This window comes from Marmota marmota, unplaced genomic scaffold (genome assembly GCF_001458135.2).
Source record: "Marmota marmota marmota unplaced genomic scaffold, marMar, whole genome shotgun sequence".
In the NCBI taxonomy this organism is placed as follows: domain Eukaryota; kingdom Metazoa; phylum Chordata; class Mammalia; order Rodentia; family Sciuridae; genus Marmota; species Marmota marmota.
The window spans coordinates 3,359,639-3,368,137 of record NW_026000020.1 but is presented as its reverse complement, the minus strand read 5'-3'; the positions used below and the strand labels follow the sequence as shown (position 1 = coordinate 3,368,137).

Below are 8,499 nucleotides of genomic sequence, written 5' to 3'. Positions count from 1 at the left end.
ATATATATATATATATATATATATATATATATATATATATATGCATATATATATATACACACCTGTAATCTGTGCATATATATATATATAATATCTGTGCATATATATATATATATATATATATATATCTGTGCATATATATATATGCACACCTGTAATCTGTGCATATATATATATAATATCTGTGTATATATATAATATCTGTATATATATATAATATCTGTATATATATATATATATAATATCTGTGTGTGTGTATATATATATATATCTCCAGTCCTTTTTATTCTTTATTTTGAGACAGGGACTCCCTAAGTTGCTGAAGGTAGCAGCAAACTTGTGATCCTCCAGCCTCAGCTTGCTGAGTCGCTGGGATTACAGGCAGTATGTGTGTGTGTGTGTGGACACAATGTCCTTAATTTGCTTTATGTGGTGCTGAGGATCGAACTCAATGCCCCATGCATGCTAGGCACGCACTCTACCTCTGAGCCACAATCCCAGCCCCCAACTTTTTTTTTAAACTTTACAATAATATATGCTTTTGAAAAGACTGTTTTCCTTTACAAAACAGCTTTCAAGTTCTCCTTCTTGGCTTGTCTTTTGCTCACATTTCCAGCTTTATTACTTCTCCAAATCCTCACTTTGTGTTTCCTCTTATAAAGTAGGTGCTGTGAAGGGAAGCCCAGAGATCCAGGATATGGGTTCTATTCCTGTCCCTGTCTCTACAGTCCTGTGCCCCAGTGAAGGCACTTGCCGTGAAGCCACCCCGTCTAGTCACACATTCTGCCACAGTGCCTCCCATCCTGAGGGCACAAAATCAGTCACAAGCAGCCCAGGAATAGGCTGACAAGTTTTTCAGGACTAGTTAAGCCAAGAAACATTCTCTGAGTGTGTTCAACAGGCTGGCAGTGGGAGAAGTTTCTAGGATTGAAAAAAGAATCAATCCTGGTTCCTGGTGTCCCATCTTACTAGGGGAATATTCCCCAAGGGAGCAGAGCTACACACCAAGCACAGTGCTGGCTGTATTTTCAAAAGACATGTCATTTGTTTTTCATGATAAACTTAGAAGGAAAGCAAAACTGGTCCCACTTTATAGGTGAGAAAACTCAGGCACCTTAGAAAAGTTTAATTAACTTGCCAATAACCCACATCATGCTTGCTCCTGAGCTTTCCTTAGTCCCAAAGCAAAGTGTTTTCCGTGGACACATGCCTTAAGTCAATTTCAGTCTATTCATGGAAGCAGAGTGGCGTCACACTTGCTTCACTTAGCATTACTTCCAATAAAGATGAGAGCTGTCCCTGCCACTGCTGCCATTGCCACCATCATCATCATCTAGAGCCAAACAGCATGGACTTCACAGAAGGCAGATCTGAATTCAAAATTCCGCTTTCCCTAGTTCCCAGTCGTACGAGCACACACAAATCTCTTAACCGCTTACTGTTTCACTTTCCTCACTGATATGTGTCTCACGGAGACATACAAGGCTTTAAGAGGTAACCTAGGCCACACGCCTGCTACAGGCTTGTCCTAGGTACGTGTACTAAACAGTAGCTGTTACACTCTCTTCTGGGTTTTTCCAGTCCTAACCCTGAGCACGCCTGTGACATGTCTCACCCCTGCCCACAATTCTGAAATAGTTTTGGGATCACGAGAATTGAAGGACTTGTCCTGGCATCCTCCCAAGCACAGGAAGAGGCAAGCACCCAGGAAAGGAGGATGGTGAGTCATAGATGATGACCTATTGTGGTTTGGAGATGAGGTGTCCATCAAAGGTCTTGTGTTATTACAGGAGGTGACAGGATTAGATTATGGGAGCTATAGCTGAATGGACTGACTGGATGATAGCTGTGGGCAGGTGGGGCATGGCTGGACGGTGCAGGTCACTGGGGGAGTACTCTGAAAGGTTTCATATTTCCTGCAGGCCCCTCCCCACTTGCCTGTCTGTCTGTCTGTCTCTCCCTCTCTCTCTGCTTCCTAGCCACCATGAACAGAGCAGGACTCCTCCATCACCTTTCGCCATGTTGTTCTACTTCATCTTAGGCCTAGAGCAATGGAGTCAGCCCACCATGGACTGAACCTCTGAAACCATGAGCCAAAATAATCTTTTCCTCCTAAAAGTTGTTCTTGCCAGATATTTTGGTCACATCAATGCAGAGCTGACTATCACACCTATCCACACTGAACCACTCTTGCAAATAGACCTTAGCTCATTTGGCCACCAAATGAGATAGATGAAGACCCTAGGTCTCCCCTCCCCATATTCCATAAAGAGAGGTCATTTTTCAAATGGAAGCATCACAGACCAAGTTTTGCTATACACTCAAGCATGTATTAAACATTTATTAAGAAGAAATCCCAGGTGTGGTCCTACATCGAACTTCTGAGAGCTCAGGTCTCAGACCATACCTTGCATTAAATGTTTTCTCAAAACAAAAATATAATTGCATCCTAAAAGTAAACTGATCAGGCCATCAGAATCCTGAGCAGGAAACTGGACATACCACCATTGAAGTCAGGCCTTAGATACCATCCAGATGGTGAGAGCTGAAAGCTTTTATCAATGTTAGCCAGCTCACTTTCTTGAAAATAATGAATTTCACCAATAGAATTGCTCTTCTAGGGCTTGGGTAGTGGCTCCATAGAAGAGCACTTGCCTAGAATGCACAAGGCCCTGGGTTTGATCACCAGCATATATCTATCGCTCTCTCTCTTATACACACACACACACACACACACACACACACACACACACACTTTGCTCTTCAATTTAGTCTAATTAACTAAATCTTTATTGTTGACTGGAAAAAAAGGCAGCTGGATTGTAGGTGATTTTATGTGCCTAGCTAGCCCTAGAATGTGTATTCATGATTAAGATTACAGTATCTGGCACTCTCTCTATGCTTAAAATCAACTATCAGATGCATATATCAACCTATATCCTTCATTAAAGAATTTTAAGGCAAATTATAGCCAACACAACAACCACTCTCTTCCTTATATAGATCACTGGGGCCCTCTGTGTCTGTGGCTTAGTTAATTCAGCCATTGAAAGCACCCACCAGGGGTGGATATAGTAGAAAGGTCCCCTGACATCCACTTTATAGGGACAGTGTTCTGATCCCTTTATGATCTAGGGCAATTTATCTGACCTTTGTTTGTATTTCCTTATCTCTGGATTTATATAAAAATGTTAATGATTTACAAGCATCTAACAAAAGTACAGCTGGTATCCAACTCCTCAGAAATCCCTCTCCCAAGTACACACCTATAATTCTAGTGATTCGGGAGGCTGAACCAGGAGGATCACAAGTTCCAGGCCAGCCTTGGCACTTAGCAAGACTGCCTCAAAACAAAACAAAACAAAAGGTTGGGAGGTTGGGAATGTAGTTCAGTGGTGGAACACCCTTTGGTTCAATTCCAAGTTACAAAAAGAAAAAAAAATAACAGGAAGAAAGAAATTCCTTTCCCAAAGCCCGCACAGTTCCACATGGACCAGGCTCTTCTCCCTGAAGAAATAAGCACTGGGAGAAGGGAGGGGAAAGCAAATCTTGTGTTTTCTTGTTAGTTCCTATTGCATCTTAAAAAAAATAGAATCTGAGAAATTATATACAATGATTGTGAGTTTGTTACATGTGCCAGGGAGAATTAGATAGGAAATATACTAATGAGCCATGTCCTATTCCAGATGCTTCCCCTGCATTATAACCAGTTTGTTTGATTTCTTTACAAGACAGAGAATCTGTACTAATAACCCCCACAAAACAAGTGACCCAGGGCTGGGGCTGGGGCTCAGTGGTAGAGAACTTGCCTAGCATGGGTGAGGCCCTGGGTTCAGCCTTAGCACCACATAAAAAATAAATAACTAAATAAAATAAAGGTTAAAAAACCAAACAAACAGGTGACTCTCTCATTTACACCACAGGAGTACTGAGCCAAAGGACAAAAGATTGAAATGTTCTCGCATTAACTCTGAAAGGTGACTGATCGACAGTACAAAAATCTGCATTCCATTTTGTTTTATTTCCATTTTTTGCAGTGCTGGGGACAGAACTCAGAGCCTCATGCATGCTAGGCAATTGTTCTACCACAGAGCATTTTAAGAAAGAAAGGAAGGAAGGAAGGAAGGAAGGAAGGAAGGAAGGAAGGAAGGAAGGAAGGAAGGAAAGAATTCTGGTCAATTAGAAGGATCTTCATAAACTGGAATCTTCCTAAGGTACAAGCTACATATTCTTTCAGACTTTGACTTAGAAATATTTTCTTTGAGTATTCAGCCAGCACTGGGTCAATAAGAATGGGACTTCCTCTTGTCCTGTGTGACAGCTGATCTTATTCAACAACATACATTGTGTTCCTCCTTCTTACACTTCTTCACAGCTATTGGCCTTAATATACGTTTTCCTTCCAAATTTTATTTCAAGTATGTGTTATCCTATATTTAATCTACCCCCTAATGTCACCCATCTGTGCAAAACACTCATGTCCCAATTATATTGTTACATATGTGGTTTATGCATGTAGTACATTGCTTCATTGGAAACAAGCTGAAATGTTTAATTCTCTTCATGTCAGAGGAAATACTATAAAATGAAGACAGAGAAAATGTCTGTGAGCCTCTAGAGCTCTATTGTTCAATATGTTAGTCACTATGTGTGGTCATTCAGAATTCAGTTTAAATGATAACATAACATTTATGCCTAACAACATTTAGGTCAACAATACCACATATATAATGGTGGTCCCATAAGATTTTAAACAGCTGAAAATTCCTATGACCTGGTAACATCACAACCATTGTAAAGCAGTAACAACACATAACCCACATGTTTATGGGGACACTGGTATGAACACACCCACTGTGCTGCAGTTGTACAAAAGTACAGCACATACAATAATGTACAGGACAGAATGCTTGATAATGCTAAGAAACAACTATGTTACTGGTCTATGTATTTTTATTGTTATTTTAGATAATTTATTATTACAACACACCTACTTATTTTAAAAAAGTGTCTTGATCAATTAAAAGGTTTACCGTGTTCTTCCCACAGCAATTTCATGCATCTTGTACTTACTCTGCCTTTGAATTTCATCACTGACTGTATCAAGAGATCTTGGTGACTGGTTGACCCATCCCAACTAGATTTGGGGAAATACATTCTACAATATTCATTCAACAATAAAATTGCTGAGTGACGCATTTCCCAGAACACATCCCTGTCATGAATGGATGCATGGCTATAACTGAAATGTTAACTCAGTTTTGCCTCCACATTAGCCACACTTCAGTTACTCCACAGCCACAGAAGGCTAGTTGTAACCCTCGAGTCTCCCAGTTGGAGCTCACATAACTATTAGCTCTGTGATACTGATCAGCATGTCTTTTAAATTTGATAAACACCAGCATTGAGCTGGATTGCTCACCTTAGTGTAGACTCTGAAGAAGATACACGTTAGAATTTGGTTAAACTAACTTTTTGCATTGTGACAGAGTCCTAAACCCTGATGGGACATCTGAAAAGATGGAGCGGCCAGCACGGAAGATCCAGAAACTCTCTGAATTATAATTGTTGTTTTTAGAATGGGAGGGGGGCAGTGTGTATTAGAGTAGAGGGTGGTGAATATGGAGAAAAGAGAATATTAATCCTCCTAGAATTTATAAGTAAGAACATTTGAGGCTGAATTTAACTCAGTAATTTAAAAATTAAGAAGACTTTAGGTTAAATAAAGTGTATAGAACTCAGGCATTTATTCTCTCTCCCAAAACTTGATGAAAATGAAAGCAGATGGTATTAAAAGGATATAAATTTGCAAAAAGAAAGGGAACAAGAGGGTGGAAAACAGCAAGCTAGATAGCAATAACATTTTAGAACTGGAATGGGATAGAAATGGTCTAGAGGGTGAAAAAATCACAGGTCTAAAGAGACTTGGGAGGTCTGTCATCGCACAAAACTGAGGAGGAAAGTCGTGGCAATCAGCTCTGACCATCCCCTGTTTCCTCTAAAGGCACAGGTGAGACATGAGTGAAAATAAGGAGTGTTGGCTGGATGTTTAAGAGACACCTTAGGGTCCTTTCCTCACGTGCATCATCAGGAAAGTAAAGAAAGTGCCTACTTCAAGAAAAAAGGCCTATGCAGACTAACATTTAGGCTTACTTCTGTGAAAAAGCCAGCTCTCTGCCTTGTCCCCCCAGTGAGGGGACAAGGTCAAAAACCATCCAGCATGAACCTAGGACCTGAAACTACTTTGTAGCGATTTATTCAGAAATATGAATGGGTCACAGAGTATCTCAGATTCTTGGAAAATGACTTTTTATGAAAGACAGACAACAAAACAAAGAAACAAGCAAACAAGCAGAAGACAATGGAAAAATAAAAAGAGACAACGCAAGAAGCAGATGGGAGCTTTTTAAGAATCTATAATGAGAGTTCTCAGAGAAGGATGAGCAAAATAATGCATTTTACACAACGACCGGAGAGTGTTTTTTAAAAAGTGGAACAGAAACAAGGAAATTAAAAAAAATAATAATAATTGCAAAAATGAAAAGGTCAGTAGAAGGGCTGGAGCCTGAGGTTGCCGATAATTTCCCAGGAGGTAGGATGAGAACAAGCCAAGATAAGAAAAAAATAAAGAGACAGAAAGAAGGAGGGAGAAGACAAGGAGTTGGTCTAAATGACTGTACATCTGACAAATAGTTTGTAAAGAAATAACAGACAAAGGAGAAGGGATAAAAGTACAATAATGTAAAACAAATAAAAAGCACATGATTTCCAAGAACTAGAGAATTCGAGTCTCCACATTACAAGGGCCCACTTTCCATGAAAAATGAACTTTGAGGTCTCAATTTGAAGAGGATGAACAAAAAGAGGCCCATGCTGAGGCGGATGCTCATGCTATTTTAGAGCACCCAGGATAGAAAGCAGATCCTAAGCCCTTCCTGAGAGAAGAAGGGAAACATCACAAACAAAAGATTAGAAACCAGATCAACGTTCAACTTGTCAAGAAAACACTGAAACTAGAAGGCAGAGGAACGAAACCTTCAAAAGCATGAGGGAGAATATTTTAAACAATTTTAGACCCAAACTATTAATCAAGAATGAGAGTAGCATGAAGACATTTTCTGATATTTCAAAAACTTTCCAAATATACTTTCTCAGAAAATACTAAAGAACATGACTCAAAGGGAACTCGCTCAGCAAGGATCCAGGCCATGCAAAGGGTCTAGAAAGCTCGAGATCTAGTGTGAGACAGGAAGTCTGAGGCATCAGGGGAACCAGCAGCTTGAGACTTTATCTGATTGAGAGAAATAGCCTTGAGAGGAACTTGACAGCTCTGGCAATGTTAGAGAAAGAACTTGGGCTGAATGGTGAGATAATTAAACAAAACTTTAAATGAGGAATGCTCAACACCAAGGAGAACTAAGCTTTACAAGGAGAGAAATGTGCAGTCCTAATATATAGATCCGGCCTATCTGTGAACAGTATTAATTTAAGCAAAATAACCAAATCACTGAATGTTGGTTTTAACTAAATGCTCTTATATTGCTATAGTGGAAGAAGGGGGCGGGGGTTATCCTATGGTTTGAGGGAAGGATAAGAGTTGGAAAACTAAACCCAATCCTCTGGCTGGGGCGTAGCTCCAAATAAGAGTTTGTGCTTAGTAAGTGGGAGGTCCTAGGTTTAGTCTCCAATACAGTTAAAATTTAAAAAATAAATAAATAAATCCTCACACTTTATAATGAAGTTAATCTTACATTGGATCACTGAAAATTAAGCATCAGTAACAGAAGCATATTGTTTAGAAACAGGAAGATACATAGCACAAGAAAGTGCAAAAAGAATTAGAGACTGTAGGACAGGCATGAGGTGGGTGGACAGGATGGATCAGGGGTTGTTTTTCATTTTAAGTTTAAAGAACAACATATATTATAAAATTATGTACTACTTTGTTACATTTAAAGTGTTTTAAAGAATTTTACAGAGTAGGTATAAATAAGGAAATGGATAGTAGACTCAGTCAATCAAAAAAAAAAAAAATGTTTCTAGAGAGAGCCGTCTAAACTCAAAGGAGCCCAGCCTTCACCGGCTAACAACAAATGGTAATAAGACAAGACCCTTTGTCAAAATGAGGTTTGGAGGCAGTGATTGCTCAGAGCCTAGAAAACAGTGAGATGACATTCCAGATTGGAATGTCATTTTAAATTTTAAAAAAATGGTGGAAAAGTCATCCTCCCTAAGGAGAGGCCAACTGGAGTTGGAGCCTCAGAGATAGAACAAGGAAAGAGGATGCAGAGAATGAGCACAGAGACCTGGCTGCAGGAAACCTGTGAGGAAGGAGCACTTGAGAGCAGGAATAAAAAGACTCTCTCCCAGCTGGGCACGGTGGGCACGCCTGGGAGCCCAGGAGCCCAGGTACTTGGGAAGCTGAGACAAGAGGATAGCAAATTCAAGGCCAACCTGAGAAACTTAGCAACTAAGACCCAGTCTCTAAATTCAAAAAAA

The 8,499-nt window shown here is 39.8% G+C and overlaps 1 long non-coding RNA gene across 3 annotated transcripts in view; it reads left to right on the top strand.

Moving 5' to 3' along the window:
- The window catches only part of LOC125618817, a 20,017-nt gene that overhangs the window by 8,558 nt on the left and 2,960 nt on the right, over nt 1–8,499 (top strand). The window contains exon 2 of one of the 3 annotated variants that reach the window (XR_007350185.1): nt 1,582–1,720. The exons of 1 other annotated variant lie outside the window; for it this stretch is intronic. This is a non-coding gene — a long non-coding RNA (uncharacterized LOC125618817). Of the gene's footprint in view, nt 1–1,581; nt 1,721–3,197; nt 4,215–8,499 lie in introns of those variants that run through there. One more of the 3 variants, XR_007350187.1, reaches the window with a different exon arrangement.